The sequence below is a fragment of the Orbicella franksi genome, chromosome 11 (genome assembly GCF_964199315.1).
Source record: "Orbicella franksi chromosome 11, jaOrbFran1.1, whole genome shotgun sequence".
Lineage (NCBI taxonomy): Eukaryota > Metazoa > Cnidaria > Anthozoa > Scleractinia > Merulinidae > Orbicella > Orbicella franksi.
This window is the reverse complement of record NC_138155.1, coordinates 15,774,344-15,800,274: the sequence shown is the minus strand read 5'-3', so window position 1 is coordinate 15,800,274 and position 25,931 is coordinate 15,774,344. Positions and strand designations below refer to the sequence as shown.

Here is a 25,931-nt window from a genome sequence, read left to right as displayed (position 1 = left end):
ACAACATTTTGAAAACAGAGGGATCAATGATGTGGAGGCGTATGGAAATCTTCTCTGAAGAGTCCAGTCCCAAAATGGGTCCAAAAGTCTACAACACGGCGTATTCCCAGGTGGTCACCCAGCCAGGTACTGACGCCGCCCAACAGGACTTGACTTCGGTGATCGGACGAGAACCGGTACGTTCCCTGTGGTGTGGTCGTAGACGAAAGAAACAACTCAAACCTTGCCCAATTGCTTGGACTCTCTTTTAAGTCTCTTAGAAGGAAGGCCTTTAATTGCTGTTGTGATGAATTTCCAATTACGTCTCGGCTACTTAACCCAGAGATTCCAAAGCCAGCTAAGACTTCAAATCACAAAAGGGCGATTCTCCAATGGTCAGTCATCAAAGCCACATTCAAGAGATTGCCTCCAGTGTGCTGCTCAGTGTTGCAGTGCTGTAATCAAACAAGAAAATCTTCTAATATGCTGTCAACTTGCTGGAAAAATAATTCAAAAAAAAAAAGACAACATTTTGAAAACAGAGGGATCAATGATGTGGAGGCGTATGGAAATCTTCTCTGAAGAGTCCAGTCCCAAAATGGGTCCAAAAGTCTACAACACGGCGTATTCCCAGGTGGTCACCCAGCCAGGTACTGACGCCGCCCAACAGGACTTGACTTCGGTGATCGGACGAGAACCGGTACGTTCCCTGTGGTGTGGTCGTAGACGAAAGAAACAACTCAAACCTTGCCCAATTGCTTGGACTCTCTTTTAAGTCTCTTAGAAGGAAGGCCTTTAATTGCTGTTGTGATGAATTTCCAATTACGTCTCGGCTACTTAACCCAGAGATTCCAAAGCCAGCTAAGACTTCAAATCACAAAAGGGCGATTCTCCAATGGTCAGTCATCAAAGCCACATTCAAGAGATTGCCTCCAGTGTGCTGCTCAGTGTTGCAGTGCTGTAATCAAACAAGAAAATCTTCTAATATGCTGTCAACTTGCTGGAAAAATAATTCAAAAAAAAAAAAGACAACATTTTGAAAACAGAGGGATCAATGATGTGGAGGCGTATGGAAATCTTCTCTGAAGAGTCCAGTCCCAAAATGGGTCCAAAAGTCTACAACACGGCGTATTCCCAGGTGGTCACCCAGCCAGGTACTGACGCCGCCCAACAGGACTTGACTTCGGTGATCGGACGAGAACCGGTACGTTCCCTGTGGTGTGGTCGTAGACGAAAGAAACAACTCAAACCTTGCCCAATTGCTTGGACTCTCTTTTAAGTCTCTTAGAAGGAAGGCCTTTAATTGCTGTTGTGATGAATTTCCAATTACGTCTCGGCTACTTAACCCAGAGATTCCAAAGCCAGCTAAGACTTCAAATCACAAAAGGGCGATTCTCCAATGGTCAGTCATCAAAGCCACATTCAAGAGATTGCCTCCAGTGTGCTGCTCAGTGTTGCAGTGCTGTAATCAAACAAGAAAATCTTCTAATATGCTGTCAACTTGCTGGAAAAATAATTCAAAAAAAAAAAAGACAACATTTTGAAAACAGAGGGATCAATGATGTGGAGGCGTATGGAAATCTTCTCTGAAGAGTCCAGTCCCAAAATGGGTCCAAAAGTCTACAACACGGCGTATTCCCAGGTGGTCACCCAGCCAGGTACTGACGCCGCCCAACAGGACTTGACTTCGGTGATCGGACGAGAACCGGTACGTTCCCTGTGGTGTGGTCGTAGACGAAAGAAACAACTCACACCTTGCCCAATTGCTTGGACTCTCTTTTAAGTCTCTTAGAAGGAAGGCCTTTAATTGCTGTTGTGATGAATTTCCAATTACGTCTCGGCTACTTAACCCAGAGATTCCAAAGCCAGCTAAGACTTCAAATCACAAAAGGGCGATTCTCCAATGGTCAGTCATCAAAGCCACATTCAAGAGATTGCCTCCAGTGTGCTGCTCAGTGTTGCAGTGCTGTAATCAAACAAGAAAATCTTCTAATATGCTGTCAACTTGCTGGAAAAATAATTCAAAAAAAAAAAGACAACATTTTGAAAACAGAGGGATCAATGATGTGGAGGCGTATGGAAATCTTCTCTGAAGAGTCCAGTCCCAAAATGGGTCCAAAAGTCTACAACACGGCGTATTCCCAGGTGGTCACCCAGCCAGGTACTGACGCCGCCCAACAGGACTTGACTTCGGTGATCGGACGAGAACCGGTACGTTCCCTGTGGTGTGGTCGTAGACGAAAGAAACAACTCAAACCTTGCCCAATTGCTTGGACTCTCTTTTAAGTCTCTTAGAAGGAAGGCCTTTAATTGCTGTTGTGATGAATTTCCAATTACGTCTCGGCTACTTAACCCAGAGATTCCAAAGCCAGCTAAGACTTCAAATCACAAAAGGGCGATTCTCCAATGGTCAGTCATCAAAGCCACATTCAAGAGATTGCCTCCAGTGTGCTGCTCAGTGTTGCAGTGCTGTAATCAAACAAGAAAATCTTCTAATATGCTGTCAACTTGCTGGAAAAATAATTCAAAAAAAAAAAGACAACATTTTGAAAACAGAGGGATCAATGATGTGGAGGCGTATGGAAATCTTCTCTGAAGAGTCTAGTCCCAAAATGGGTCCAAAAGTCTACAACACGGCGTATTCCCAGGTGGTCACCCAGCCAGGTACTGACGCCGCCCAACAGGACTTGACTTCGGTGATCGGACGAGAACCGGTACGTTCCCTGTGGTGTGGTCGTAGACGAAAGAAACAACTCAAACCTTGCCCAATTGCTTGGACTCTCTTTTAAGTCTCTTAGAAGGAAGGCCTTTAATTGCTGTTGTGATGAATTTCCAATTACGTCTCGGCTACTTAACCCAGAGATTCCAAAGCCAGCTAAGACTTCAAATCACAAAAGGGCGATTCTCCAATGGTCAGTCATCAAAGCCACATTCAAGAGATTGCCTCCAGTGTGCTGCTCAGTGTTGCAGTGCTGTAATCAAACAAGAAAATCTTCTAATATGCTGTCAACTTGCTGGAAAAATAATTCAAAAAAAAAAAAGACAACATTTTGAAAACAGAGGGATCAATGATGTGGAGGCGTATGGAAATCTTCTCTGAAGAGTCCAGTCCCAAAATGGGTCCAAAAGTCTACAACACGGCGTATTCCCAGGTGGTCACCCAGCCAGGTACTGACGCCGCCCAACAGGACTTGACTTCGGTGATCGGACGAGAACCGGTACGTTCCCTGTGGTGTGGTCGTAGACGAAAGAAACAACTCAAACCTTGCCCAATTGCTTGGACTCTCTTTTAAGTCTCTTAGAAGGAAGGCCTTTAATTGCTGTTGTGATGAATTTCCAATTACGTCTCGGCTACTTAACCCAGAGATTCCAAAGCCAGCTAAGACTTCAAATCACAAAAGGGCGATTCTCCAATGGTCAGTCATCAAAGCCACATTCAAGAGATTGCCTCCAGTGTGCTGCTCAGTGTTGCAGTGCTGTAATCAAACAAGAAAATCTTCTAATATGCTGTCAACTTGCTGGAAAAATAATTCAAAAAAAAAAAGACAACATTTTGAAAACAGAGGGATCAATGATGTGGAGGCGTATGGAAATCTTCTCTGAAGAGTCCAGTCCCAAAATGGGTCCAAAAGTCTACAACACGGCGTATTCCCAGGTGGTCACCCAGCCAGGTACTGACGCCGCCCAACAGGACTTGACTTCGGTGATCGGACGAGAACCGGTACGTTCCCTGTGGTGTGGTCGTAGACGAAAGAAACAACTCAAACCTTGCCCAATTGCTTGGACTCTCTTTTAAGTCTCTTAGAAGGAAGGCCTTTAATTGCTGTTGTGATGAATTTCCAATTACGTCTCGGCTACTTAACCCAGAGATTCCAAAGCCAGCTAAGACTTCAAATCACAAAAGGGCGATTCTCCAATGGTCAGTCATCAAAGCCACATTCAAGAGATTGCCTCCAGTGTGCTGCTCAGTGTTGCAGTGCTGTAATCAAACAAGAAAATCTTCTAATATGCTGTCAACTTGCTGGAAAAATAATTCAAAAAAAAAAAGACAACATTTTGAAAACAGAGGGATCAATGATGTGGAGGCGTATGGAAATCTTCTCTGAAGAGTCTAGTCCCAAAATGGGTCCAAAAGTCTACAACACGGCGTATTCCCAGGTGGTCACCCAGCCAGGTACTGACGCCGCCCAACAGGACTTGACTTCGGTGATCGGACGAGAACCGGTACGTTCCCTGTGGTGTGGTCGTAGACGAAAGAAACAACTCAAACCTTGCCCAATTGCTTGGACTCTCTTTTAAGTCTCTTAGAAGGAAGGCCTTTAATTGCTGTTGTGATGAATTTCCAATTACGTCTCGGCTACTTAACCCAGAGATTCCAAAGCCAGCTAAGACTTCAAATCACAAAAGGGCGATTCTCCAATGGTCAGTCATCAAAGCCACATTCAAGAGATTGCCTCCAGTGTGCTGCTCAGTGTTGCAGTGCTGTAATCAAACAAGAAAATCTTCTAATATGCTGTCAACTTGCTGGAAAAATAATTCAAAAAAAAAAAAGACAACATTTTGAAAACAGAGGGATCAATGATGTGGAGGCGTATGGAAATCTTCTCTGAAGAGTCCAGTCCCAAAATGGGTCCAAAAGTCTACAACACGGCGTATTCCCAGGTGGTCACCCAGCCAGGTACTGACGCCGCCCAACAGGACTTGACTTCGGTGATCGGACGAGAACCGGTACGTTCCCTGTGGTGTGGTCGTAGACGAAAGAAACAACTCAAACCTTGCCCAATTGCTTGGACTCTCTTTTAAGTCTCTTAGAAGGAAGGCCTTTAATTGCTGTTGTGATGAATTTCCAATTACGTCTCGGCTACTTAACCCAGAGATTCCAAAGCCAGCTAAGACTTCAAATCACAAAAGGGCGATTCTCCAATGGTCAGTCATCAAAGCCACATTCAAGAGATTGCCTCCAGTGTGCTGCTCAGTGTTGCAGTGCTGTAATCAAACAAGAAAATCTTCTAATATGCTGTCAACTTGCTGGAAAAATAATTCAAAAAAAAAAAGACAACATTTTGAAAACAGAGGGATCAATGATGTGGAGGCGTATGGAAATCTTCTCTGAAGAGTCCAGTCCCAAAATGGGTCCAAAAGTCTACAACACGGCGTATTCCCAGGTGGTCACCCAGCCAGGTACTGACGCCGCCCAACAGGACTTGACTTCGGTGATCGGACGAGAACCGGTACGTTCCCTGTGGTGTGGTCGTAGACGAAAGAAACAACTCAAACCTTGCCCAATTGCTTGGACTCTCTTTTAAGTCTCTTAGAAGGAAGGCCTTTAATTGCTGTTGTGATGAATTTCCAATTACGTCTCGGCTACTTAACCCAGAGATTCCAAAGCCAGCTAAGACTTCAAATCACAAAAGGGCGATTCTCCAATGGTCAGTCATCAAAGCCACATTCAAGAGATTGCCTCCAGTGTGCTGCTCAGTGTTGCAGTGCTGTAATCAAACAAGAAAATCTTCTAATATGCTGTCAACTTGCTGGAAAAATAATTCAAAAAAAAAAAGACAACATTTTGAAAACAGAGGGATCAATGATGTGGAGGCGTATGGAAATCTTCTCTGAAGAGTCCAGTCCCAAAATGGGTCCAAAAGTCTACAACACGGCGTATTCCCAGGTGGTCACCCAGCCAGGTACTGACGCCGCCCAACAGGACTTGACTTCGGTGATCGGACGAGAACCGGTACGTTCCCTGTGGTGTGGTCGTAGACGAAAGAAACAACTCAAACCTTGCCCAATTGCTTGGACTCTCTTTTAAGTCTCTTAGAAGGAAGGCCTTTAATTGCTGTTGTGATGAATTTCCAATTACGTCTCGGCTACTTAACCCAGAGATTCCAAAGCCAGCTAAGACTTCAAATCACAAAAGGGCGATTCTCCAATGGTCAGTCATCAAAGCCACATTCAAGAGATTGCCTCCAGTGTGCTGCTCAGTGTTGCAGTGCTGTAATCAAACAAGAAAATCTTCTAATATGCTGTCAACTTGCTGGAAAAATAATTCAAAAAAAAAAAAGACAACATTTTGAAAACAGAGGGATCAATGATGTGGAGGCGTATGGAAATCTTCTCTGAAGAGTCCAGTCCCAAAATGGGTCCAAAAGTCTACAACACGGCGTATTCCCAGGTGGTCACCCAGCCAGGTACTGACGCCGCCCAACAGGACTTGACTTCGGTGATCGGACGAGAACCGGTACGTTCCCTGTGGTGTGGTCGTAGACGAAAGAAACAACTCAAACCTTGCCCAATTGCTTGGACTCTCTTTTAAGTCTCTTAGAAGGAAGGCCTTTAATTGCTGTTGTGATGAATTTCCAATTACGTCTCGGCTACTTAACCCAGAGATTCCAAAGCCAGCTAAGACTTCAAATCACAAAAGGGCGATTCTCCAATGGTCAGTCATCAAAGCCACATTCAAGAGATTGCCTCCAGTGTGCTGCTCAGTGTTGCAGTGCTGTAATCAAACAAGAAAATCTTCTAATATGCTGTCAACTTGCTGGAAAAATAATTCAAAAAAAAAAAAGACAACATTTTGAAAACAGAGGGATCAATGATGTGGAGGCGTATGGAAATCTTCTCTGAAGAGTCCAGTCCCAAAATGGGTCCAAAAGTCTACAACACGGCGTATTCCCAGGTGGTCACCCAGCCAGGTACTGACGCCGCCCAACAGGACTTGACTTCGGTGATCGGACGAGAACCGGTACGTTCCCTGTGGTGTGGTCGTAGACGAAAGAAACAACTCAAACCTTGCCCAATTGCTTGGACTCTCTTTTAAGTCTCTTAGAAGGAAGGCCTTTAATTGCTGTTGTGATGAATTTCCAATTACGTCTCGGCTACTTAACCCAGAGATTCCAAAGCCAGCTAAGACTTCAAATCACAAAAGGGCGATTCTCCAATGGTCAGTCATCAAAGCCACATTCAAGAGATTGCCTCCAGTGTGCTGCTCAGTGTTGCAGTGCTGTAATCAAACAAGAAAATCTTCTAATATGCTGTCAACTTGCTGGAAAAATAATTCAAAAAAAAAAAGACAACATTTTGAAAACAGAGGGATCAATGATGTGGAGGCGTATGGAAATCTTCTCTGAAGAGTCCAGTCCCAAAATGGGTCCAAAAGTCTACAACACGGCGTATTCCCAGGTGGTCACCCAGCCAGGTACTGACGCCGCCCAACAGGACTTGACTTCGGTGATCGGACGAGAACCGGTACGTTCCCTGTGGTGTGGTCGTAGACGAAAGAAACAACTCAAACCTTGCCCAATTGCTTGGACTCTCTTTTAAGTCTCTTAGAAGGAAGGCCTTTAATTGCTGTTGTGATGAATTTCCAATTACGTCTCGGCTACTTAACCCAGAGATTCCAAAGCCAGCTAAGACTTCAAATCACAAAAGGGCGATTCTCCAATGGTCAGTCATCAAAGCCACATTCAAGAGATTGCCTCCAGTGTGCTGCTCAGTGTTGCAGTGCTGTAATCAAACAAGAAAATCTTCTAATATGCTGTCAACTTGCTGGAAAAATAATTCAAAAAAAAAAAAGACAACATTTTGAAAACAGAGGGATCAATGATGTGGAGGCGTATGGAAATCTTCTCTGAAGAGTCCAGTCCCAAAATGGGTCCAAAAGTCTACAACACGGCGTATTCCCAGGTGGTCACCCAGCCAGGTACTGACGCCGCCCAACAGGACTTGACTTCGGTGATCGGACGAGAACCGGTACGTTCCCTGTGGTGTGGTCGTAGACGAAAGAAACAACTCAAACCTTGCCCAATTGCTTGGACTCTCTTTTAAGTCTCTTAGAAGGAAGGCCTTTAATTGCTGTTGTGATGAATTTCCAATTACGTCTCGGCTACTTAACCCAGAGATTCCAAAGCCAGCTAAGACTTCAAATCACAAAAGGGCGATTCTCCAATGGTCAGTCATCAAAGCCACATTCAACAGATTGCCTCCAGTGTGCTGCTCAGTGTTGCAGTGCTGTAATCAAACAAGAAAATCTTCTAATATGCTGTCAACTTGCTGGAAAAATAATTCAAAAAAAAAAAAGACAACATTTTGAAAACAGAGGGATCAATGATGTGGAGGCGTATGGAAATCTTCTCTGAAGAGTCCAGTCCCAAAATGGGTCCAAAAGTCTACAACACGGCGTATTCCCAGGTGGTCACCCAGCCAGGTACTGACGCCGCCCAACAGGACTTGACTTCGGTGATCGGACGAGAACCGGTACGTTCCCTGTGGTGTGGTCGTAGACGAAAGAAACAACTCAAACCTTGCCCAATTGCTTGGACTCTCTTTTAAGTCTCTTAGAAGGAAGGCCTTTAATTGCTGTTGTGATGAATTTCCAATTACGTCTCGGCTACTTAACCCAGAGATTCCAAAGCCAGCTAAGACTTCAAATCACAAAAGGGCGATTCTCCAATGGTCAGTCATCAAAGCCACATTCAAGAGATTGCCTCCAGTGTGCTGCTCAGTGTTGCAGTGCTGTAATCAAACAAGAAAATCTTCTAATATGCTGTCAACTTGCTGGAAAAATAATTCAAAAAAAAAAAGACAACATTTTGAAAACAGAGGGATCAATGATGTGGAGGCGTATGGAAATCTTCTCTGAAGAGTCCAGTCCCAAAATGGGTCCAAAAGTCTACAACACGGCGTATTCCCAGGTGGTCACCCAGCCAGGTACTGACGCCGCCCAACAGGACTTGACTTCGGTGATCGGACGAGAACCGGTACGTTCCCTGTGGTGTGGTCGTAGACGAAAGAAACAACTCAAACCTTGCCCAATTGCTTGGACTCTCTTTTAAGTCTCTTAGAAGGAAGGCCTTTAATTGCTGTTGTGATGAATTTCCAATTACGTCTCGGCTACTTAACCCAGAGATTCCAAAGCCAGCTAAGACTTCAAATCACAAAAGGGCGATTCTCCAATGGTCAGTCATCAAAGCCACATTCAAGAGATTGCCTCCAGTGTGCTGCTCAGTGTTGCAGTGCTGTAATCAAACAAGAAAATCTTCTAATATGCTGTCAACTTGCTGGAAAAATAATTCAAAAAAAAAAAAGACAACATTTTGAAAACAGAGGGATCAATGATGTGGAGGCGTATGGAAATCTTCTCTGAAGAGTCCAGTCCCAAAATGGGTCCAAAAGTCTACAACACGGCGTATTCCCAGGTGGTCACCCAGCCAGGTACTGACGCCGCCCAACAGGACTTGACTTCGGTGATCGGACGAGAACCGGTACGTTCCCTGTGGTGTGGTCGTAGACGAAAGAAACAACTCAAACCTTGCCCAATTGCTTGGACTCTCTTTTAAGTCTCTTAGAAGGAAGGCCTTTAATTGCTGTTGTGATGAATTTCCAATTACGTCTCGGCTACTTAACCCAGAGATTCCAAAGCCAGCTAAGACTTCAAATCACAAAAGGGCGATTCTCCAATGGTCAGTCATCAAAGCCACATTCAAGAGATTGCCTCCAGTGTGCTGCTCAGTGTTGCAGTGCTGTAATCAAACAAGAAAATCTTCTAATATGCTGTCAACTTGCTGGAAAAATAATTCAAAAAAAAAAAGACAACATTTTGAAAACAGAGGGATCAATGATGTGGAGGCGTATGGAAATCTTCTCTGAAGAGTCCAGTCCCAAAATGGGTCCAAAAGTCTACAACACGGCGTATTCCCAGGTGGTCACCCAGCCAGGTACTGACGCCGCCCAACAGGACTTGACTTCGGTGATCGGACGAGAACCGGTACGTTCCCTGTGGTGTGGTCGTAGACGAAAGAAACAACTCAAACCTTGCCCAATTGCTTGGACTCTCTTTTAAGTCTCTTAGAAGGAAGGCCTTTAATTGCTGTTGTCATGAATTTCCAATTACGTCTCGGCTACTTAACCCAGAGATTCCAAAGCCAGCTAAGACTTCAAATCACAAAAGGGCGATTCTCCAATGGTCAGTCATCAAAGCCACATTCAAGAGATTGCCTCCAGTGTGCTGCTCAGTGTTGCAGTGCTGTAATCAAACAAGAAAATCTTCTAATATGCTGTCAACTTGCTGGAAAAATAATTCAAAAAAAAAAAAGACAACATTTTGAAAACAGAGAGATCAATGATGTGGAGGCGTATGGAAATCTTCTCTGAAGAGTCCAGTCCCAAAATGGGTCCAAAAGTCTACAACACGGCGTATTCCCAGGTGGTCACCCAGCCAGGTACTGACGCCGCCCAACAGGACTTGACTTCGGTGATCGGACGAGAACCGGTACGTTCCCTGTGGTGTGGTCGTAGACGAAAGAAACAACTCAAACCTTGCCCAATTGCTTGGACTCTCTTTTAAGTCTCTTAGAAGGAAGGCCTTTAATTGCTGTTGTGATGAATTTCCAATTACGTCTCGGCTACTTAACCCAGAGATTCCAAAGCCAGCTAAGACTTCAAATCACAAAAGGGCGATTCTCCAATGGTCAGTCATCAAAGCCACATTCAAGAGATTGCCTCCAGTGTGCTGCTCAGTGTTGCAGTGCTGTAATCAAACAAGAAAATCTTCTAATATGCTGTCAACTTGCTGGAAAAATAATTCAAAAAAAAAAAAGACAACATTTTGAAAACAGAGGGATCAATGATGTGGAGGCGTATGGAAATCTTCTCTGAAGAGTCCAGTCCCAAAATGGGTCCAAAAGTCTACAACACGGCGTATTCCCAGGTGGTCACCCAGCCAGGTACTGACGCCGCCCAACAGGACTTGACTTCGGTGATCGGACGAGAACCGGTACGTTCCCTGTGGTGTGGTCGTAGACGAAAGAAACAACTCAAACCTTGCCCAATTGCTTGGACTCTCTTTTAAGTCTCTTAGAAGGAAGGCCTTTAATTGCTGTTGTGATGAATTTCCAATTACGTCTCGGCTACTTAACCCAGAGATTCCAAAGCCAGCTAAGACTTCAAATCACAAAAGGGCGATTCTCCAATGGTCAGTCATCAAAGCCACATTCAAGAGATTGCCTCCAGTGTGCTGCTCAGTGTTGCAGTGCTGTAATCAAACAAGAAAATCTTCTAATATGCTGTCAACTTGCTGGAAAAATAATTCAAAAAAAAAAAAGACAACATTTTGAAAACAGAGAGATCAATGATGTGGAGGCGTATGGAAATCTTCTCTGAAGAGTCCAGTCCCAAAATGGGTCCAAAAGTCTACAACACGGCGTATTCCCAGGTGGTCACCCAGCCAGGTACTGACGCCGCCCAACAGGACTTGACTTCGGTGATCGGACGAGAACCGGTACGTTCCCTGTGGTGTGGTCGTAGACGAAAGAAACAACTCAAACCTTGCCCAATTGCTTGGACTCTCTTTTAAGTCTCTTAGAAGGAAGGCCTTTAATTGCTGTTGTGATGAATTTCCAATTACGTCTCGGCTACTTAACCCAGAGATTCCAAAGCCAGCTAAGACTTCAAATCACAAAAGGGCGATTCTCCAATGGTCAGTCATCAAAGCCACATTCAAGAGATTGCCTCCAGTGTGCTGCTCAGTGTTGCAGTGCTGTAATCAAACAAGAAAATCTTCTAATATGCTGTCAACTTGCTGGAAAAATAATTCAAAAAAAAAAAAGACAACATTTTGAAAACAGAGGGATCAATGATGTGGAGGCGTATGGAAATCTTCTCTGAAGAGTCCAGTCCCAAAATGGGTCCAAAAGTCTACAACACGGCGTATTCCCAGGTGGTCACCCAGCCAGGTACTGACGCCGCCCAACAGGACTTGACTTCGGTGATCGGACGAGAACCGGTACGTTCCCTGTGGTGTGGTCGTAGACGAAAGAAACAACTCAAACCTTGCCCAATTGCTTGGACTCTCTTTTAAGTCTCTTAGAAGGAAGGCCTTTAATTGCTGTTGTGATGAATTTCCAATTACGTCTCGGCTACTTAACCCAGAGATTCCAAAGCCAGCTAAGACTTCAAATCACAAAAGGGCGATTCTCCAATGGTCAGTCATCAAAGCCACATTCAAGAGATTGCCTCCAGTGTGCTGCTCAGTGTTGCAGTGCTGTAATCAAACAAGAAAATCTTCTAATATGCTGTCAACTTGCTGGAAAAATAATTCAAAAAAAAAAAGACAACATTTTGAAAACAGAGGGATCAATGATGTGGAGGCGTATGGAAATCTTCTCTGAAGAGTCCAGTCCCAAAATGGGTCCAAAAGTCTACAACACGGCGTATTCCCAGGTGGTCACCCAGCCAGGTACTGACGCCGCCCAACAGGACTTGACTTCGGTGATCGGACGAGAACCGGTACGTTCCCTGTGGTGTGGTCGTAGACGAAAGAAACAACTCAAACCTTGCCCAATTGCTTGGACTCTCTTTTAAGTCTCTTAGAAGGAAGGCCTTTAATTGCTGTTGTGATGAATTTCCAATTACGTCTCGGCTACTTAACCCAGAGATTCCAAAGCCAGCTAAGACTTCAAATCACAAAAGGGCGATTCTCCAATGGTCAGTCATCAAAGCCACATTCAACAGATTGCCTCCAGTGTGCTGCTCAGTGTTGCAGTGCTGTAATCAAACAAGAAAATCTTCTAATATGCTGTCAACTTGCTGGAAAAATAATTCAAAAAAAAAAAGACAACATTTTGAAAACAGAGGGATCAATGATGTGGAGGCGTATGGAAATCTTCTCTGAAGAGTCCAGTCCCAAAATGGGTCCAAAAGTCTACAACACGGCGTATTCCCAGGTGGTCACCCAGCCAGGTACTGACGCCGCCCAACAGGACTTGACTTCGGTGATCGGACGAGAACCGGTACGTTCCCTGTGGTGTGGTCGTAGACGAAAGAAACAACTCAAACCTTGCCCAATTGCTTGGACTCTCTTTTAAGTCTCTTAGAAGGAAGGCCTTTAATTGCTGTTGTGATGAATTTCCAATTACGTCTCGGCTACTTAACCCAGAGATTCCAAAGCCAGCTAAGACTTCAAATCACAAAAGGGCGATTCTCCAATGGTCAGTCATCAAAGCCACATTCAAGAGATTGCCTCCAGTGTGCTGCTCAGTGTTGCAGTGCTGTAATCAAACAAGAAAATCTTCTAATATGCTGTCAACTTGCTGGAAAAATAATTCAAAAAAAAAAAAGACAACATTTTGAAAACAGAGGGATCAATGATGTGGAGGCGTATGGAAATCTTCTCTGAAGAGTCCAGTCCCAAAATGGGTCCAAAAGTCTACAACACGGCGTATTCCCAGGTGGTCACCCAGCCAGGTACTGACGCCGCCCAACAGGACTTGACTTCGGTGATCGGACGAGAACCGGTACGTTCCCTGTGGTGTGGTCGTAGACGAAAGAAACAACTCAAACCTTGCCCAATTGCTTGGACTCTCTTTTAAGTCTCTTAGAAGGAAGGCCTTTAATTGCTGTTGTGATGAATTTCCAATTACGTCTCGGCTACTTAACCCAGAGATTCCAAAGCCAGCTAAGACTTCAAATCACAAAAGGGCGATTCTCCAATGGTCAGTCATCAAAGCCACATTCAAGAGATTGCCTCCAGTGTGCTGCTCAGTGTTGCAGTGCTGTAATCAAACAAGAAAATCTTCTAATATGCTGTCAACTTGCTGGAAAAATAATTCAAAAAAAAAAAGACAACATTTTGAAAACAGAGGGATCAATGATGTGGAGGCGTATGGAAATCTTCTCTGAAGAGTCCAGTCCCAAAATGGGTCCAAAAGTCTACAACACGGCGTATTCCCAGGTGGTCACCCAGCCAGGTACTGACGCCGCCCAACAGGACTTGACTTCGGTGATCGGACGAGAACCGGTACGTTCCCTGTGGTGTGGTCGTAGACGAAAGAAACAACTCAAACCTTGCCCAATTGCTTGGACTCTCTTTTAAGTCTCTTAGAAGGAAGGCCTTTAATTGCTGTTGTGATGAATTTCCAATTACGTCTCGGCTACTTAACCCAGAGATTCCAAAGCCAGCTAAGACTTCAAATCACAAAAGGGCGATTCTCCAATGGTCAGTCATCAAAGCCACATTCAAGAGATTGCCTCCAGTGTGCTGCTCAGTGTTGCAGTGCTGTAATCAAACAAGAAAATCTTCTAATATGCTGTCAACTTGCTGGAAAAATAATTCAAAAAAAAAAAGACAACATTTTGAAAACAGAGGGATCAATGATGTGGAGGCGTATGGAAATCTTCTCTGAAGAGTCCAGTCCCAAAATGGGTCCAAAAGTCTACAACACGGCGTATTCCCAGGTGGTCACCCAGCCAGGTACTGACGCCGCCCAACAGGACTTGACTTCGGTGATCGGACGAGAACCGGTACGTTCCCTGTGGTGTGGTCGTAGACGAAAGAAACAACTCAAACCTTGCCCAATTGCTTGGACTCTCTTTTAAGTCTCTTAGAAGGAAGGCCTTTAATTGCTGTTGTGATGAATTTCCAATTACGTCTCGGCTACTTAACCCAGAGATTCCAAAGCCAGCTAAGACTTCAAATCACAAAAGGGCGATTCTCCAATGGTCAGTCATCAAAGCCACATTCAAGAGATTGCCTCCAGTGTGCTGCTCAGTGTTGCAGTGCTGTAATCAAACAAGAAAATCTTCTAATATGCTGTCAACTTGCTGGAAAAATAATTCAAAAAAAAAAAGACAACATTTTGAAAACAGAGGGATCAATGATGTGGAGGCGTATGGAAATCTTCTCTGAAGAGTCCAGTCCCAAAATGGGTCCAAAAGTCTACAACACGGCGTATTCCCAGGTGGTCACCCAGCCAGGTACTGACGCCGCCCAACAGGACTTGACTTCGGTGATCGGACGAGAACCGGTACGTTCCCTGTGGTGTGGTCGTAGACGAAAGAAACAACTCAAACCTTGCCCAATTGCTTGGACTCTCTTTTAAGTCTCTTAGAAGGAAGGCCTTTAATTGCTGTTGTGATGAATTTCCAATTACGTCTCGGCTACTTAACCCAGAGATTCCAAAGCCAGCTAAGACTTCAAATCACAAAAGGGCGATTCTCCAATGGTCAGTCATCAAAGCCACATTCAAGAGATTGCCTCCAGTGTGCTGCTCAGTGTTGCAGTGCTGTAATCAAACAAGAAAATCTTCTAATATGCTGTCAACTTGCTGGAAAAATAATTCAAAAAAAAAAAAGACAACATTTTGAAAACAGAGGGATCAATGATGTGGAGGCGTATGGAAATCTTCTCTGAAGAGTCCAGTCCCAAAATGGGTCCAAAAGTCTACAACACGGCGTATTCCCAGGTGGTCACCCAGCCAGGTACTGACGCCGCCCAACAGGACTTGACTTCGGTGATCGGACGAGAACCGGTACGTTCCCTGTGGTGTGGTCGTAGACGAAAGAAACAACTCAAACCTTGCCCAATTGCTTGGACTCTCTTTTAAGTCTCTTAGAAGGAAGGCCTTTAATTGCTGTTGTGATGAATTTCCAATTACGTCTCGGCTACTTAACCCAGAGATTCCAAAGCCAGCTAAGACTTCAAATCACAAAAGGGCGATTCTCCAATGGTCAGTCATCAAAGCCACATTCAAGAGATTGCCTCCAGTGTGCTGCTCAGTGTTGCAGTGCTGTAATCAAACAAGAAAATCTTCTAATATGCTGTCAACTTGCTGGAAAAATAATTCAAAAAAAAAAAGACAACATTTTGAAAACAGAGGGATCAATGATGTGGAGGCGTATGGAAATCTTCTCTGAAGAGTCCAGTCCCAAAATGGGTCCAAAAGTCTACAACACGGCGTATTCCCAGGTGGTCACCCAGCCAGGTACTGACGCCGCCCAACAGGACTTGACTTCGGTGATCGGACGAGAACCGGTACGTTCCCTGTGGTGTGGTCGTAGACGAAAGAAACAACTCAAACCTTGCCCAATTGCTTGGACTCTCTTTTAAGTCTCTTAGAAGGAAGGCCTTTAATTGCTGTTGTGATGAATTTCCAATTACGTCTCGGCTACTTAACCCAGAGATTCCAAAGCCAGCTAAGACTTCAAATCACAAAAGGGCGATTCTCCAATGGTCAGTCATCAAAGCCACATTCAAGAGATTGCCTCCAGTGTGCTGCTCAGTGTTGCAGTGCTGTAATCAAACAAGAAAATCTTCTAATATGCTGTCAACTTGCTGGAAAAATAATTCAAAAAAAAAAAGACAACATTTTGAAAACAGAGGGATCAATGATGTGGAGGCGTATGGAAATCTTCTCTGAAGAGTCCAGTCCCAAAATGGGTCCAAAAGTCTACAACACGGCGTATTCCCAGGTGGTCACCCAGCCAGGTACTGACGCCGCCCAACAGGACTTGACTTCGGTGATCGGACGAGAACCGGTACGTTCCCTGTGGTGTGGTCGTAGACGAAAGAAACAACTCAAACCTTGCCCAATTGCTTGGACTCTCTTTTAAGTCTCTTAGAAGGAAGGCCTTTAATTGCTGTTGTGATGAATTTCCAATTACGTCTCGGCTACTTAACCCAGAGATTCCAAAGCCAGCTAAGACTTCAAATCACAAAAGGGCGATTCTCCAATGGTCAGTCATCAAAGCCACATTCAAGAGATTGCCTCCAGTGTGCTGCTCAGTGTTGCAGTGCTGTAATCAAACAAGAAAATCTTCTAATATGCTGTCAACTTGCTGGAAAAATAATTCAAAAAAAAAAAGACAACATTTTGAAAACAGAGGGATCAATGATGTGGAGGCGTATGGAAATCTTCTCTGAAGAGTCCAGTCCCAAAATGGGTCCAAAAGTCTACAACACGGCGTATTCCCAGGTGGTCACCCAGCCAGGTACTGACGCCGCCCAACAGGACTTGACTTCGGTGATCGGACGAGAACCGGTACGTTCCCTGTGGTGTGGTCGTAGACGAAAGAAACAACTCAAACCTTGCCCAATTGCTTGGACTCTCTTTTAAGTCTCTTAGAAGGAAGGCCTTTAATTGCTGTTGTGATGAATTTCCAATTACGTCTCGGCTACTTAACCCAGAGATTCCAAAGCCAGCTAAGACTTCAAATCACAAAAGGGCGATTCTCCAATGGTCAGTCATCAAAGCCACATTCAAGAGATTGCCTCCAGTGTGCTGCTCAGTGTTGCAGTGCTGTAATCAAACAAGAAAATCTTCTAATATGCTGTCAACTTGCTGGAAAAATAATTCAAAAAAAAAAAAGACAACATTTTGAAAACAGAGGGATCAATGATGTGGAGGCGTATGGAAATCTTCTCTGAAGAGTCCAGTCCCAAAATGGGTCCAAAAGTCTACAACACGGCGTATTCCCAGGTGGTCACCCAGCCAGGTACTGACGCCGCCCAACAGGACTTGACTTCGGTGATCGGACGAGAACCGGTACGTTCCCTGTGGTGTGGTCGTAGACGAAAGAAACAACTCAAACCTTGCCCAATTGCTTGGACTCTCTTTTAAGTCTCTTAGAAGGAAGGCCTTTAATTGCTGTTGTGATGAATTTCCAATTACGTCTCGGCTACTTAACCCAGAGATTCCAAAGCCAGCTAAGACTTCAAATCACAAAAGGGCGATTCTCCAATGGTCAGTCATCAAAGCCACATTCAAGAGATTGCCTCCAGTGTGCTGCTCAGTGTTGCAGTGCTGTAATCAAACAAGAAAATCTTCTAATATGCTGTCAACTTGCTGGAAAAATAATTCAAAAAAAAAAAAGACAACATTTTGAAAACAGAGGGATCAATGATGTGGAGGCGTATGGAAATCTTCTCTGAAGAGTCCAGTCCCAAAATGGGTCCAAAAGTCTACAACACGGCGTATTCCCAGGTGGTCACCCAGCCAGGTACTGACGCCGCCCAACAGGACTTGACTTCGGTGATCGGACGAGAACCGGTACGTTCCCTGTGGTGTGGTCGTAGACGAAAGAAACAACTCAAACCTTGCCCAATTGCTTGGACTCTCTTTTAAGTCTCTTAGAAGGAAGGCCTTTAATTGCTGTTGTGATGAATTTCCAATTACGTCTCGGCTACTTAACCCAGAGATTCCAAAGCCAGCTAAGACTTCAAATCACAAAAGGGCGATTCTCCAATGGTCAGTCATCAAAGCCACATTCAAGAGATTGCCTCCAGTGTGCTGCTCAGTGTTGCAGTGCTGTAATCAAACAAGAAAATCTTCTAATATGCTGTCAACTTGCTGGAAAAATAATTCAAAAAAAAAAAGACAACATTTTGAAAACAGAGGGATCAATGATGTGGAGGCGTATGGAAATCTTCTCTGAAGAGTCCAGTCCCAAAATGGGTCCAAAAGTCTACAACACGGCGTATTCCCAGGTGGTCACCCAGCCAGGTACTGACGCCGCCCAACAGGACTTGACTTCGGTGATCGGACGAGAACCGGTACGTTCCCTGTGGTGTGGTCGTAGACGAAAGAAACAACTCAAACCTTGCCCAATTGCTTGGACTCTCTTTTAAGTCTCTTAGAAGGAAGGCCTTTAATTGCTGTTGTGATGAATTTCCAATTACGTCTCGGCTACTTAACCCAGAGATTCCAAAGCCAGCTAAGACTTCAAATCACAAAAGGGCGATTCTCCAATGGTCAGTCATCAAAGCCACATTCAAGAGATTGCCTCCAGTGTGCTGCTCAGTGTTGCAGTGCTGTAATCAAACAAGAAAATCTTCTAATATGCTGTCAACTTGCTGGAAAAATAATTCAAAAAAAAAAAGACAACATTTTGAAAACAGAGGGATCAATGATGTGGAGGCGTATGGAAATCTTCTCTGAAGAGTCCAGTCCCAAAATGGGTCCAAAAGTCTACAACACGGCGTATTCCCAGGTGGTCACCCAGCCAGGTACTGACGCCGCCCAACAGGACTTGACTTCGGTGATCGGACGAGAACCGGTACGTTCCCTGTGGTGTGGTCGTAGACGAAAGAAACAACTCAAACCTTGCCCAATTGCTTGGACTCTCTTTTAAGTCTCTTAGAAGGAAGGCCTTTAATTGCTGTTGTGATGAATTTCCAATTACGTCTCGGCTACTTAACCCAGAGATTCCAAAGCCAGCTAAGACTTCAAATCACAAAAGGGCGATTCTCCAATGGTCAGTCATCAAAGCCACATTCAAGAGATTGCCTCCAGTGTGCTGCTCAGTGTTGCAGTGCTGTAATCAAACAAGAAAATCTTCTAATATGCTGTCAACTTGCTGGAAAAATAATTCAAAAAAAAAAAGACAACATTTTGAAAACAGAGGGATCAATGATGTGGAGGCGTATGGAAATCTTCTCTGAAGAGTCCAGTCCCAAAATGGGTCCAAAAGTCTACAACACGGCGTATTCCCAGGTGGTCACCCAGCCAGGTACTGACGCCGCCCAACAGGACTTGACTTCGGTGATCGGACGAGAACCGGTACGTTCCCTGTGGTGTGGTCGTAGACGAAAGAAACAACTCAAACCTTGCCCAATTGCTTGGACTCTCTTTTAAGTCTCTTAGAAGGAAGGCCTTTAATTGCTGTTGTGATGAATTTCCAATTACGTCTCGGCTACTTAACCCAGAGATTCCAAAGCCAGCTAAGACTTCAAATCACAAAAGGGCGATTCTCCAATGGTCAGTCATCAAAGCCACATTCAAGAGATTGCCTCCAGTGTGCTGCTCAGTGTTGCAGTGCTGTAATCAAACAAGAAAATCTTCTAATATGCTGTCAACTTGCTGGAAAAATAATTCAAAAAAAAAAAGACAACATTTTGAAAACAGAGGGATCAATGATGTGGAGGCGTATGGAAATCTTCTCTGAAGAGTCCAGTCCCAAAATGGGTCCAAAAGTCTACAACACGGCGTATTCCCAGGTGGTCACCCAGCCAGGTACTGACGCCGCCCAACAGGACTTGACTTCGGTGATCGGACGAGAACCGGTACGTTCCCTGTGGTGTGGTCGTAGACGAAAGAAACAACTCAAACCTTGCCCAATTGCTTGGACTCTCTTTTAAGTCTCTTAGAAGGAAGGCCTTTAATTGCTGTTGTGATGAATTTCCAATTACGTCTCGGCTACTTAACCCAGAGATTCCAAAGCCAGCTAAGACTTCAAATCACAAAAGGGCGATTCTCCAATGGTCAGTCATCCAAGCCACATTCAACAGATTGCCTCCAGTGTGCTGCTCAGTGTTGCAGTGCTGTAATCAAACAAGAAAATCTTCTAATATGCTGTCAACTTGCTGGAAAAATAATTCAAAAAAAAAAAGACAACATTTTGAAAACAGAGGGATCAATGATGTGGAGGCGTATGGAAATCTTCTCTGAAGAGTCCAGTCCCAAAATGGGTCCAAAAGTCTACAACACGGCGTATTCCCAGGTGGTCACCCAGCCAGGTACTGACGCCGCCCAACAGGACTTGACTTCGGTGATCGGACGAGAACCGGTACGTTCCCTGTGGTGTGGTCGTAGACGAAAGAAACAACTCAAACCTTGCCCAATTGCTTGGACTCTCTTTTAAGTCTCTTAGAAGGAAGGCCTTTAATTGCTGTTGTGATGAATTTCCAATTACGTCTCGGCTACTTAACCCAGAGATTCCAAAGCCAGCTAAGACTTCAAATCACAAAAGGGCGATTCTCCAATGGTCAGTCATCAAAGCCACATTCAAGAGATTGCCTCCAGTGTGCTGCTCAGTGTTGCAGTGCTGTAATCAAACAAGAAAATCTTCTAATATGCTGTCAACTTGCTGGAAAAATAATTCAAAAAAAAAAAGACAACATTTTGAAAACAGAGGGATCAATGATGTGGAGGCGTATGGAAATCTTCTCTGAAGAGTCCAGTCCCAAAATGGGTCCAAAAGTCTACAACACGGCGTATTCCCAGGTGGTCACCCAGCCAGGTACTGACGCCGCCCAACAGGACTTGACTTCGGTGATCGGACGAGAACCGGTACGTTCCCTGTGGTGTGGTCGTAGACGAAAGAAACAACTCAAACCTTGCCCAATTGCTTGGACTCTCTTTTAAGTCTCTTAGAAGGAAGGCCTTTAATTGCTGTTGTGATGAATTTCCAATTACGTCTCGGCTACTTAACCCAGAGATTCCAAAGCCAGCTAAGACTTCAAATCACAAAAGGGCGATTCTCCAATGGTCAGTCATCAAAGCCACATTCAAGAGATTGCCTCCAGTGTGCTGCTCAGTGTTGCAGTGCTGTAATCAAACAAGAAAATCTTCTAATATGCTGTCAACTTGCTGGAAAAATAATTCAAAAAAAAAAAAGACAACATTTTGAAAACAGAGGGATCAATGATGTGGAGGCGTATGGAAATCTTCTCTGAAGAGTCCAGTCCCAAAATGGGTCCAAAAGTCTACAACACGGCGTATTCCCAGGTGGTCACCCAGCCAGGTACTGACGCCGCCCAACAGGACTTGACTTCGGTGATCGGACGAGAACCGGTACGTTCCCTGTGGTGTGGTCGTAGACGAAAGAAACAACTCAAACCTTGCCCAATTGCTTGGACTCTCTTTTAAGTCTCTTAGAAGGAAGGCCTTTAATTGCTGTTGTGATGAATTTCCAATTACGTCTCGGCTACTTAACCCAGAGATTCCAAAGCCAGCTAAGACTTCAAATCACAAAAGGGCGATTCTCCAATGGTCAGTCATCCAAGCCACATTCAACAGATTGCCTCCAGTGTGCTGCTCAGTGTTGCAGTGCTGTAATCAAACAAGAAAATCTTCTAATATGCTGTCAACTTGCTGGAAAAATAATTCAAAAAAAAAAAGACAACATTTTGAAAACAGAGGGATCAATGATGTGGAGGCGTATGGAAATCTTCTCTGAAGAGTCCAGTCCCAAAATGGGTCCAAAAGTCTACAACACGGCGTATTCCCAGGTGGTCACCCAGCCAGGTACTGACGCCGCCCAACAGGACTTGACTTCGGTGATCGGACGAGAACCGGTACGTTCCCTGTGGTGTGGTCGTAGACGAAAGAAACAACTCAAACCTTGCCCAATTGCTTGGACTCTCTTTTAAGTCTCTTAGAAGGAAGGCCTTTAATTGCTGTTGTGATGAATTTCCAATTACGTCTCGGCTACTTAACCCAGAGATTCCAAAGCCAGCTAAGACTTCAAATCACAAAAGGGCGATTCTCCAATGGTCAGTCATCAAAGCCACATTCAAGAGATTGCCTCCAGTGTGCTGCTCAGTGTTGCAGTGCTGTAATCAAACAAGAAAATCTTCTAATATGCTGTCAACTTGCTGGAAAAATAATTCAAAAAAAAAAAGACAACATTTTGAAAACAGAGGGATCAATGATGTGGAGGCGTATGGAAATCTTCTCTGAAGAGTCCAGTCCCAAAATGGGTCCAAAAGTCTACAACACGGCGTATTCCCAGGTGGTCACCCAGCCAGGTACTGACGCCGCCCAACAGGACTTGACTTCGGTGATCGGACGAGAACCGGTACGTTCCCTGTGGTGTGGTCGTAGACGAAAGAAACAACTCAAACCTTGCCCAATTGCTTGGACTCTCTTTTAAGTCTCTTAGAAGGAAGGCCTTTAATTGCTGTTGTGATGAATTTCCAATTACGTCTCGGCTACTTAACCCAGAGATTCCAAAGCCAGCTAAGACTTCAAATCACAAAAGGGCGATTCTCCAATGGTCAGTCATCCAAGCCACATTCAACAGATTGCCTCCAGTGTGCTGCTCAGTGTTGCAGTGCTGTAATCAAACAAGAAAATCTTCTAATATGCTGTCAACTTGCTGGAAAAATAATTCAAAAAAAAAAAGACAACATTTTGAAAACAGAGGGATCAATGATGTGGAGGCGTATGGAAATCTTCTCTGAAGAGTCCAGTCCCAAAATGGGTCCAAAAGTCTACAACACGGCGTATTCCCAGGTGGTCACCCAGCCAGGTACTGACGCCGCCCAACAGGACTTGACTTCGGTGATCGGACGAGAACCGGTACGTTCCCTGTGGTGTGGTCGTAGACGAAAGAAACAACTCAAACCTTGCCCAATTGCTTGGACTCTCTTTTAAGTCTCTTAGAAGGAAGGCCTTTAATTGCTGTTGTGATGAATTTCCAATTACGTCTCGGCTACTTAACCCAGAGATTCCAAAGCCAGCTAAGACTTCAAATCACAAAAGGGCGATTCTCCAATGGTCAGTCATCAAAGCCACATTCAAGAGATTGCCTCCAGTGTGCTGCTCAGTGTTGCAGTGCTGTAATCAAACAAGAAAATCTTCTAATATGCTGTCAACTTGCTGGAAAAATAATTCAAAAAAAAAAAGACAACATTTTGAAAACAGAGGGATCAATGATGTGGAGGCGTATGGAAATCTTCTCTGAAGAGTCCAGTCCCAAAATGGGTCCAAAAGTCTACAACACGGCGTATTCCCAGGTGGTCACCCAGCCAGGTACTGACGCCGCCCAACAGGACTTGACTTCGGTGATCGGACGAGAACCGGTACGTTCCCTGTGGTGTGGTCGTAGACGAAAGAAACAACTCAAACCTTGCCCAATTGCTTGGACTCTCTTTTAAGTCTCTTAGAAGGAAGGCCTTTAATTGCTGTTGTGATGAATTTCCAATTACGTCTCGGCTACTTAACCCAGAGATTCCAAAGCCAGCTAAGACTTCAAATCACAAAAGGGCGATTCTCCAATGGTCAGTCATCAAAGCCACATTCAAGAGATTGCCTCCAGTGTGCTGCTCAGTGTTGCAGTGCTGTAATCAAACAAGAAAATCTTCTAATATGCTGTCAACTTGCTGGAAAAATAATTCAAAAAAAAAAAAGACAACATTTTGAAAACAGAGGGATCAATGATGTGGAGGCGTATGGAAATCTTCTCTGAAGAGTCCAGTCCCAAAATGGGTCCAAAAGTCTACAACACGGCGTATTCCCAGGTGGTCACCCAGCCAGGTACTGACGCCGCCCAACAGGACTTGACTTCGGTGATCGGACGAGAACCGGTACGTTCCCTGTGGTGTGGTCGTAGACGAAAGAAACAACTCAAACCTTGCCCAATTGCTTGGACTCTCTTTTAAGTCTCTTAGAAGGAAGGCCTTTAATTGCTGTTGTGATGAATTTCCAATTACGTCTCGGCTACTTAACCCAGAGATTCCAAAGCCAGCTAAGACTTCAAATCACAAAAGGGCGATTCTCCAATGGTCAGTCATCAAAGCCACATTCAAGAGATTGCCTCCAGTGTGCTGCTCAGTGTTGCAGTGCTGTAATCAAACAAGAAAATCTTCTAATATGCTGTCAACTTGCTGGAAAAATAATTCAAAAAAAAAAAGACAACATTTTGAAAACAGAGGGATCAATGATGTGGAGGCGTATGGAAATCTTCTCTGAAGAGTCCAGTCCCAAAATGGGTCCAAAAGTCTACAACACGGCGTATTCCCAGGTGGTCACCCAGCCAGGTACTGACGCCGCCCAACAGGACTTGACTTCGGTGATCGGACGAGAACCGGTACGTTCCCTGTGGTGTGGTCGTAGACGAAAGAAACAACTCAAACCTTGCCCAATTGCTTGGACTCTCTTTTAAGTCTCTTAGAAGGAAGGCCTTTAATTGCTGTTGTGATGAATTTCCAATTACGTCTCGGCTACTTAACCCAGAGATTCCAAAGCCAGCTAAGACTTCAAATCACAAAAGGGCGATTCTCCAATGGTCAGTCATCAAAGCCACATTCAAGAGATTGCCTCCAGTGTGCTGCTCAGTGTTGCAGTGCTGTAATCAAACAAGAAAATCTTCTAATATGCTGTCAACTTGCTGGAAAAATAATTCAAAAAAAAAAAAGACAACATTTTGAAAACAGAGGGATCAATGATGTGGAGGCGTATGGAAATCTTCTCTGAAGAGTCCAGTCCCAAAATGGGTCCAAAAGTCTACAACACGGCGTATTCCCAGGTGGTCACCCAGCCAGGTACTGACGCCGCCCAACAGGACTTGACTTCGGTGATCGGACGAGAACCGATACGTTCCCTGTGGTGTGGTCGTAGACGAAAGAAACAACTCAAACCTTGCCCAATTGCTTGGACTCTCTTTTAAGTCTCTTAGAAGGAAGGCCTTTAATTGCTGTTGTGATGAATTTCCAATTACGTCTCGGCTACTTAACCCAGAGATTCCAAAGCCAGCTAAGACTTCAAATCACAAAAGGGCGATTCTCCAATGGTCAGTCATCAAAGCCACATTCAAGAGATTGCCTCCAGTGTGCTGCTCAGTGTTGCAGTGCTGTAATCAAACAAGAAAATCTTCTAATATGCTGTCAACTTGCTGGAAAAATAATTCAAAAAAAAAAAGACAACATTTTGAAAACAGAGGGATCAATGATGTGGAGGCGTATGGAAATCTTCTCTGAAGAGTCCAGTCCCAAAATGGGTCCAAAAGTCTACAACACGGCGTATTCCCAGGTGGTCACCCAGCCAGGTACTGACGCCGCCCAACAGGACTTGACTTCGGTGATCGGACGAGAACCGGTACGTTCCCTGTGGTGTGGTCGTAGACGAAAGAAACAACTCAAACCTTGCCCAATTGCTTGGACTCTCTTTTAAGTCTCTTAGAAGGAAGGCCTTTAATTGCTGTTGTGATGAATTTCCAATTACGTCTCGGCTACTTAACCCAGAGATTCCAAAGCCAGCTAAGACTTCAAATCACAAAAGGGCGATTCTCCAATGGTCAGTCATCAAAGCCACATTCAAGAGATTGCCTCCAGTGTGCTGCTCAGTGTTGCAGTGCTGTAATCAAACAAGAAAATCTTCTAATATGCTGTCAACTTGCTGGAAAAATAATTCAAAAAAAAAAAGACAACATTTTGAAAACAGAGGGATCAATGATGTGGAGGCGTATGGAAATCTTCTCTGAAGAGTCCAGTCCCAAAATGGGTCCAAAAGTCTACAACACGGCGTATTCCCAGGTGGTCACCCAGCCAGGTACTGACGCCGCCCAACAGGACTTGACTTCGGTGATCGGACGAGAACCGGTACGTTCCCTGTGGTGTGGTCGTAGACGAAAGAAACAACTCAAACCTTGCCCAATTGCTTGGACTCTCTTTTAAGTCTCTT

At 44.5% G+C, this 25,931-nt stretch overlaps 52 non-coding genes across 52 annotated transcripts; all 52 read right to left on the bottom strand.

Annotated features, from left to right (window-relative positions):
- Positions 1–85: 85 nt before the first annotated feature.
- Positions 86–204, bottom strand: LOC145460760 (5S ribosomal RNA). Its single transcript, XR_014039927.1, has one exon. It is a non-coding gene; the product is annotated as a 5S ribosomal RNA (ribosomal RNA).
- Positions 205–588: 384 nt separating this feature from the next.
- LOC145460759 (5S ribosomal RNA) lies at positions 589–707 on the bottom strand. The gene has a single exon (XR_014039926.1). It is a non-coding gene; the product is annotated as a 5S ribosomal RNA (ribosomal RNA).
- Positions 708–1,092: 385 nt separating this feature from the next.
- On the bottom strand, positions 1,093–1,211 carry LOC145460758 (5S ribosomal RNA). The gene has a single exon (XR_014039925.1). It is a non-coding gene; the product is annotated as a 5S ribosomal RNA (ribosomal RNA).
- A 385-nt stretch (positions 1,212–1,596) lies between these two features.
- Positions 1,597–1,715, bottom strand: LOC145460757 (5S ribosomal RNA). Its single transcript, XR_014039924.1, has one exon. It is a non-coding gene; the product is annotated as a 5S ribosomal RNA (ribosomal RNA).
- Positions 1,716–2,099: 384 nt separating this feature from the next.
- Positions 2,100–2,218, bottom strand: LOC145460755 (5S ribosomal RNA). Its single transcript, XR_014039922.1, has one exon. It is a non-coding gene; the product is annotated as a 5S ribosomal RNA (ribosomal RNA).
- Positions 2,219–2,602: 384 nt separating this feature from the next.
- Positions 2,603–2,721, bottom strand: LOC145460754 (5S ribosomal RNA). Its single transcript, XR_014039921.1, has one exon. It is a non-coding gene; the product is annotated as a 5S ribosomal RNA (ribosomal RNA).
- A 385-nt stretch (positions 2,722–3,106) lies between these two features.
- LOC145460753 (5S ribosomal RNA) lies at positions 3,107–3,225 on the bottom strand. Its single transcript, XR_014039920.1, has one exon. It is a non-coding gene; the product is annotated as a 5S ribosomal RNA (ribosomal RNA).
- Positions 3,226–3,609: 384 nt separating this feature from the next.
- Positions 3,610–3,728, bottom strand: LOC145460752 (5S ribosomal RNA). Its single transcript, XR_014039919.1, has one exon. It is a non-coding gene; the product is annotated as a 5S ribosomal RNA (ribosomal RNA).
- Positions 3,729–4,112: 384 nt separating this feature from the next.
- On the bottom strand, positions 4,113–4,231 carry LOC145460751 (5S ribosomal RNA). Its single transcript, XR_014039918.1, has one exon. It is a non-coding gene; the product is annotated as a 5S ribosomal RNA (ribosomal RNA).
- A 385-nt stretch (positions 4,232–4,616) lies between these two features.
- On the bottom strand, positions 4,617–4,735 carry LOC145460750 (5S ribosomal RNA). The gene has a single exon (XR_014039917.1). It is a non-coding gene; the product is annotated as a 5S ribosomal RNA (ribosomal RNA).
- A 384-nt stretch (positions 4,736–5,119) lies between these two features.
- LOC145460749 (5S ribosomal RNA) lies at positions 5,120–5,238 on the bottom strand. Its single transcript, XR_014039916.1, has one exon. It is a non-coding gene; the product is annotated as a 5S ribosomal RNA (ribosomal RNA).
- A 384-nt stretch (positions 5,239–5,622) lies between these two features.
- On the bottom strand, positions 5,623–5,741 carry LOC145460747 (5S ribosomal RNA). Its single transcript, XR_014039915.1, has one exon. It is a non-coding gene; the product is annotated as a 5S ribosomal RNA (ribosomal RNA).
- Positions 5,742–6,126: 385 nt separating this feature from the next.
- On the bottom strand, positions 6,127–6,245 carry LOC145460746 (5S ribosomal RNA). The gene has a single exon (XR_014039914.1). It is a non-coding gene; the product is annotated as a 5S ribosomal RNA (ribosomal RNA).
- A 385-nt stretch (positions 6,246–6,630) lies between these two features.
- On the bottom strand, positions 6,631–6,749 carry LOC145460745 (5S ribosomal RNA). The gene has a single exon (XR_014039913.1). It is a non-coding gene; the product is annotated as a 5S ribosomal RNA (ribosomal RNA).
- A 384-nt stretch (positions 6,750–7,133) lies between these two features.
- Positions 7,134–7,252, bottom strand: LOC145460743 (5S ribosomal RNA). Its single transcript, XR_014039911.1, has one exon. It is a non-coding gene; the product is annotated as a 5S ribosomal RNA (ribosomal RNA).
- Positions 7,253–7,637: 385 nt separating this feature from the next.
- On the bottom strand, positions 7,638–7,756 carry LOC145460742 (5S ribosomal RNA). Its single transcript, XR_014039910.1, has one exon. It is a non-coding gene; the product is annotated as a 5S ribosomal RNA (ribosomal RNA).
- Positions 7,757–8,141: 385 nt separating this feature from the next.
- Positions 8,142–8,260, bottom strand: LOC145460741 (5S ribosomal RNA). Its single transcript, XR_014039909.1, has one exon. It is a non-coding gene; the product is annotated as a 5S ribosomal RNA (ribosomal RNA).
- A 384-nt stretch (positions 8,261–8,644) lies between these two features.
- On the bottom strand, positions 8,645–8,763 carry LOC145460740 (5S ribosomal RNA). The gene has a single exon (XR_014039908.1). It is a non-coding gene; the product is annotated as a 5S ribosomal RNA (ribosomal RNA).
- Positions 8,764–9,148: 385 nt separating this feature from the next.
- On the bottom strand, positions 9,149–9,267 carry LOC145460739 (5S ribosomal RNA). The gene has a single exon (XR_014039907.1). It is a non-coding gene; the product is annotated as a 5S ribosomal RNA (ribosomal RNA).
- A 384-nt stretch (positions 9,268–9,651) lies between these two features.
- Positions 9,652–9,770, bottom strand: LOC145460738 (5S ribosomal RNA). The gene has a single exon (XR_014039906.1). It is a non-coding gene; the product is annotated as a 5S ribosomal RNA (ribosomal RNA).
- A 385-nt stretch (positions 9,771–10,155) lies between these two features.
- LOC145460737 (5S ribosomal RNA) lies at positions 10,156–10,274 on the bottom strand. The gene has a single exon (XR_014039905.1). It is a non-coding gene; the product is annotated as a 5S ribosomal RNA (ribosomal RNA).
- A 385-nt stretch (positions 10,275–10,659) lies between these two features.
- On the bottom strand, positions 10,660–10,778 carry LOC145460736 (5S ribosomal RNA). Its single transcript, XR_014039904.1, has one exon. It is a non-coding gene; the product is annotated as a 5S ribosomal RNA (ribosomal RNA).
- Positions 10,779–11,163: 385 nt separating this feature from the next.
- Positions 11,164–11,282, bottom strand: LOC145460735 (5S ribosomal RNA). Its single transcript, XR_014039903.1, has one exon. It is a non-coding gene; the product is annotated as a 5S ribosomal RNA (ribosomal RNA).
- A 385-nt stretch (positions 11,283–11,667) lies between these two features.
- LOC145460734 (5S ribosomal RNA) lies at positions 11,668–11,786 on the bottom strand. Its single transcript, XR_014039902.1, has one exon. It is a non-coding gene; the product is annotated as a 5S ribosomal RNA (ribosomal RNA).
- Positions 11,787–12,170: 384 nt separating this feature from the next.
- On the bottom strand, positions 12,171–12,289 carry LOC145460731 (5S ribosomal RNA). Its single transcript, XR_014039900.1, has one exon. It is a non-coding gene; the product is annotated as a 5S ribosomal RNA (ribosomal RNA).
- Positions 12,290–12,673: 384 nt separating this feature from the next.
- On the bottom strand, positions 12,674–12,792 carry LOC145460730 (5S ribosomal RNA). Its single transcript, XR_014039899.1, has one exon. It is a non-coding gene; the product is annotated as a 5S ribosomal RNA (ribosomal RNA).
- A 385-nt stretch (positions 12,793–13,177) lies between these two features.
- On the bottom strand, positions 13,178–13,296 carry LOC145460729 (5S ribosomal RNA). Its single transcript, XR_014039898.1, has one exon. It is a non-coding gene; the product is annotated as a 5S ribosomal RNA (ribosomal RNA).
- Positions 13,297–13,680: 384 nt separating this feature from the next.
- LOC145460728 (5S ribosomal RNA) lies at positions 13,681–13,799 on the bottom strand. Its single transcript, XR_014039897.1, has one exon. It is a non-coding gene; the product is annotated as a 5S ribosomal RNA (ribosomal RNA).
- A 384-nt stretch (positions 13,800–14,183) lies between these two features.
- On the bottom strand, positions 14,184–14,302 carry LOC145460727 (5S ribosomal RNA). Its single transcript, XR_014039896.1, has one exon. It is a non-coding gene; the product is annotated as a 5S ribosomal RNA (ribosomal RNA).
- Positions 14,303–14,686: 384 nt separating this feature from the next.
- On the bottom strand, positions 14,687–14,805 carry LOC145460726 (5S ribosomal RNA). Its single transcript, XR_014039895.1, has one exon. It is a non-coding gene; the product is annotated as a 5S ribosomal RNA (ribosomal RNA).
- A 385-nt stretch (positions 14,806–15,190) lies between these two features.
- LOC145460725 (5S ribosomal RNA) lies at positions 15,191–15,309 on the bottom strand. Its single transcript, XR_014039894.1, has one exon. It is a non-coding gene; the product is annotated as a 5S ribosomal RNA (ribosomal RNA).
- Positions 15,310–15,693: 384 nt separating this feature from the next.
- On the bottom strand, positions 15,694–15,812 carry LOC145460724 (5S ribosomal RNA). The gene has a single exon (XR_014039893.1). It is a non-coding gene; the product is annotated as a 5S ribosomal RNA (ribosomal RNA).
- A 384-nt stretch (positions 15,813–16,196) lies between these two features.
- On the bottom strand, positions 16,197–16,315 carry LOC145460723 (5S ribosomal RNA). Its single transcript, XR_014039892.1, has one exon. It is a non-coding gene; the product is annotated as a 5S ribosomal RNA (ribosomal RNA).
- Positions 16,316–16,699: 384 nt separating this feature from the next.
- On the bottom strand, positions 16,700–16,818 carry LOC145460722 (5S ribosomal RNA). The gene has a single exon (XR_014039891.1). It is a non-coding gene; the product is annotated as a 5S ribosomal RNA (ribosomal RNA).
- A 385-nt stretch (positions 16,819–17,203) lies between these two features.
- On the bottom strand, positions 17,204–17,322 carry LOC145460720 (5S ribosomal RNA). The gene has a single exon (XR_014039889.1). It is a non-coding gene; the product is annotated as a 5S ribosomal RNA (ribosomal RNA).
- A 385-nt stretch (positions 17,323–17,707) lies between these two features.
- LOC145460719 (5S ribosomal RNA) lies at positions 17,708–17,826 on the bottom strand. Its single transcript, XR_014039888.1, has one exon. It is a non-coding gene; the product is annotated as a 5S ribosomal RNA (ribosomal RNA).
- Positions 17,827–18,210: 384 nt separating this feature from the next.
- Positions 18,211–18,329, bottom strand: LOC145460718 (5S ribosomal RNA). The gene has a single exon (XR_014039887.1). It is a non-coding gene; the product is annotated as a 5S ribosomal RNA (ribosomal RNA).
- Positions 18,330–18,713: 384 nt separating this feature from the next.
- On the bottom strand, positions 18,714–18,832 carry LOC145460717 (5S ribosomal RNA). The gene has a single exon (XR_014039886.1). It is a non-coding gene; the product is annotated as a 5S ribosomal RNA (ribosomal RNA).
- Positions 18,833–19,216: 384 nt separating this feature from the next.
- On the bottom strand, positions 19,217–19,335 carry LOC145460715 (5S ribosomal RNA). The gene has a single exon (XR_014039885.1). It is a non-coding gene; the product is annotated as a 5S ribosomal RNA (ribosomal RNA).
- A 384-nt stretch (positions 19,336–19,719) lies between these two features.
- LOC145462087 (5S ribosomal RNA) lies at positions 19,720–19,838 on the bottom strand. The gene has a single exon (XR_014041175.1). It is a non-coding gene; the product is annotated as a 5S ribosomal RNA (ribosomal RNA).
- Positions 19,839–20,222: 384 nt separating this feature from the next.
- LOC145462086 (5S ribosomal RNA) lies at positions 20,223–20,341 on the bottom strand. Its single transcript, XR_014041174.1, has one exon. It is a non-coding gene; the product is annotated as a 5S ribosomal RNA (ribosomal RNA).
- A 384-nt stretch (positions 20,342–20,725) lies between these two features.
- Positions 20,726–20,844, bottom strand: LOC145462085 (5S ribosomal RNA). The gene has a single exon (XR_014041173.1). It is a non-coding gene; the product is annotated as a 5S ribosomal RNA (ribosomal RNA).
- A 385-nt stretch (positions 20,845–21,229) lies between these two features.
- Positions 21,230–21,348, bottom strand: LOC145462084 (5S ribosomal RNA). Its single transcript, XR_014041172.1, has one exon. It is a non-coding gene; the product is annotated as a 5S ribosomal RNA (ribosomal RNA).
- A 384-nt stretch (positions 21,349–21,732) lies between these two features.
- LOC145462083 (5S ribosomal RNA) lies at positions 21,733–21,851 on the bottom strand. Its single transcript, XR_014041171.1, has one exon. It is a non-coding gene; the product is annotated as a 5S ribosomal RNA (ribosomal RNA).
- Positions 21,852–22,235: 384 nt separating this feature from the next.
- Positions 22,236–22,354, bottom strand: LOC145462081 (5S ribosomal RNA). The gene has a single exon (XR_014041169.1). It is a non-coding gene; the product is annotated as a 5S ribosomal RNA (ribosomal RNA).
- A 384-nt stretch (positions 22,355–22,738) lies between these two features.
- Positions 22,739–22,857, bottom strand: LOC145462080 (5S ribosomal RNA). The gene has a single exon (XR_014041168.1). It is a non-coding gene; the product is annotated as a 5S ribosomal RNA (ribosomal RNA).
- A 384-nt stretch (positions 22,858–23,241) lies between these two features.
- On the bottom strand, positions 23,242–23,360 carry LOC145462079 (5S ribosomal RNA). Its single transcript, XR_014041167.1, has one exon. It is a non-coding gene; the product is annotated as a 5S ribosomal RNA (ribosomal RNA).
- A 385-nt stretch (positions 23,361–23,745) lies between these two features.
- Positions 23,746–23,864, bottom strand: LOC145462078 (5S ribosomal RNA). Its single transcript, XR_014041166.1, has one exon. It is a non-coding gene; the product is annotated as a 5S ribosomal RNA (ribosomal RNA).
- Positions 23,865–24,248: 384 nt separating this feature from the next.
- Positions 24,249–24,367, bottom strand: LOC145462077 (5S ribosomal RNA). Its single transcript, XR_014041165.1, has one exon. It is a non-coding gene; the product is annotated as a 5S ribosomal RNA (ribosomal RNA).
- Positions 24,368–24,752: 385 nt separating this feature from the next.
- Positions 24,753–24,871, bottom strand: LOC145461603 (5S ribosomal RNA). Its single transcript, XR_014040731.1, has one exon. It is a non-coding gene; the product is annotated as a 5S ribosomal RNA (ribosomal RNA).
- A 384-nt stretch (positions 24,872–25,255) lies between these two features.
- Positions 25,256–25,374, bottom strand: LOC145462076 (5S ribosomal RNA). Its single transcript, XR_014041164.1, has one exon. It is a non-coding gene; the product is annotated as a 5S ribosomal RNA (ribosomal RNA).
- Positions 25,375–25,758: 384 nt separating this feature from the next.
- LOC145462075 (5S ribosomal RNA) lies at positions 25,759–25,877 on the bottom strand. Its single transcript, XR_014041163.1, has one exon. It is a non-coding gene; the product is annotated as a 5S ribosomal RNA (ribosomal RNA).
- Between the last annotated feature and the right edge of the window lie 54 nt (positions 25,878–25,931).